Source organism: Sceloporus occidentalis, unplaced genomic scaffold (assembly GCF_023333645.1).
Source record: "Sceloporus occidentalis isolate IW3139 unplaced genomic scaffold, rSceOcc1.0.p SCAF_49, whole genome shotgun sequence".
Classification (NCBI taxonomy): domain Eukaryota; kingdom Metazoa; phylum Chordata; class Lepidosauria; order Squamata; family Phrynosomatidae; genus Sceloporus; species Sceloporus occidentalis.
This window is the reverse complement of record NW_028317029.1, coordinates 2962614-2964589: the sequence shown is the minus strand read 5'-3', so window position 1 is coordinate 2964589 and position 1976 is coordinate 2962614.

Sequence of the window (1976 nt, the reverse complement as noted above, 5' to 3'; positions counted from 1 at the left end):
AAGCAGCAGAATTAGGAACCGTGATCAGAATGAGGCTAGGTGTCTGGAACTCAAATGAGGTTAGGACAGGGAACTATGGAACTTGGACACAATCTGCTTGGTTGCAAATGAAAGCACCAAAAACTGAGCACCTGGGGTCAAGTGTCAGATGTTTATATAGTCTGTTCAATGGCTGTAATAATTACACAATTGGCTGCAGGGGTGGAATTCAAATGTGGGCCTTTTAGCCTAAGACCGCAGGCATGCGTTTGCATCCAGGTGAGCACGGGGAGTTAGCACCACCTTACCCGAAATGCCGATGGAAATGTTGCGGTCTTATTATAGGACGTAAATTTGTGTAAGTATGACTGCAAAGCTTATGGTGACAAATGCTGTACAATTATACCAAGAACAATGCATCATTTATTAGAATGTCTTAAGAAAGGGTAGATTAATGTAGCTTTTCAAACATATTAATAGCACTGCAGGCTTTCCTACAATATGAGAAATCCATCATGAATCTGAAGTTACTGAATGTATGAATATTAATCAATAGACATGAATGATTGTGTTGTCAACTCTTTAAACCTTTTCCCCAGATATCTAAAGATAATAAAATACAAAGGGAAGTGTATTCCAACCAAGGCCAGATTAAGGAGCAATACACAGGAAGGGTCCCCTCTTGATTTACTGCCTTTAGCAGCCTTTTCCTTTAGCTTTCTGCCCCTTGCCTTCTATTCCTTTCTGCCTCTTTTTGTTCCTCACTTGCTGACATCTTTATTGCTTGTCCTTTACATTTTTCATCCTCTTACATCCACAATTATATTCTGTGATATGGGGATTCCCTTATCCCATTATCTTATTCCCTTAACCCAAAGGGGGTATGATGTCCTCTGGGATTCGCCAGTTGTAGCACACCATGCATTGGTGGGATTGCTTCCTGGGAGTTTTTGGATTTGGGTATCTTCTTACTCCCAGGATCGTTTCCACATTTCCTTCCTTCCTTTTTTTTTTTTAAAAAGGAGCTATAGTTTGATCTGATCATAGACACGGCTGCTTTGTTTGTTCCCTACTCGGCCCTCTCAGAGATTTTAGGGCCTCTGTCTGCTTATATCTGGCAGCCTCCACTACCCTCTGTGGGCTTTTTGTAATGCCTCCATGGAATTTTAAGTACTCAATGTCCACTCCTTTTGCCTGATCAGCAGATGGGAGTCTTTTCTTAACTTGTGTAAATGGACCAAAAACAAATTATACGAATTGTTTCATTTTTGGTCCATTTGAGTTTTTTATTCTGTCACTCATGTTCTCCCTCAATGTCCCCCTATCTTCTCTGCCGACCGCTTTAGTGTCCTTGTCCTCTTTTGCAGTTTATCATTGGCTCATACCAAATAACTGTACATATCTTCACATAATAATTTAAAGAAATTAAATGCATTTATAAAAATACTTGTCTTCAGATAACTTCCCATCAATTAACCCAGCACCAAAACTATTTTAACATATGTTAACACAATTTGACAATTGATCCTATATTGCCTTTAAAGTTCACACATTTTTCCTCTTACATAATGAACTGCACACATTATATTAAATATATGTTAAAACGTGCTGAATAGTTTTAAAAGTTCTCCTGCCTTTGTGTGTTCCTTAATTCAAATTCTTGGGTGGAGGACACACTTAACTCGTGATGTATCAAGACAAGTTAGAAGGTTTTAGAACAAATCATGTGCTATACTGCATGGCTAGACATCTGCAATCCCAAATTTGTAATACTGGCGTTTTAAACTCACGCTACTTAAAAGTAGCTTGTGAAAGAATGTGGTCTCATCAGATCACTGCAAGATTACGGTTAATTTAGGTTTAAGGAAATAACACTACTTGTTGTGATTTATCATCTAGCAATAAAAGTAACGAATATTGCAACTGTGTCCATTTCTTGCTTTGCTTCTAATGTGGATGTTATGGGGGTCCAATATGTTGGTTCCCCACAACAGTTC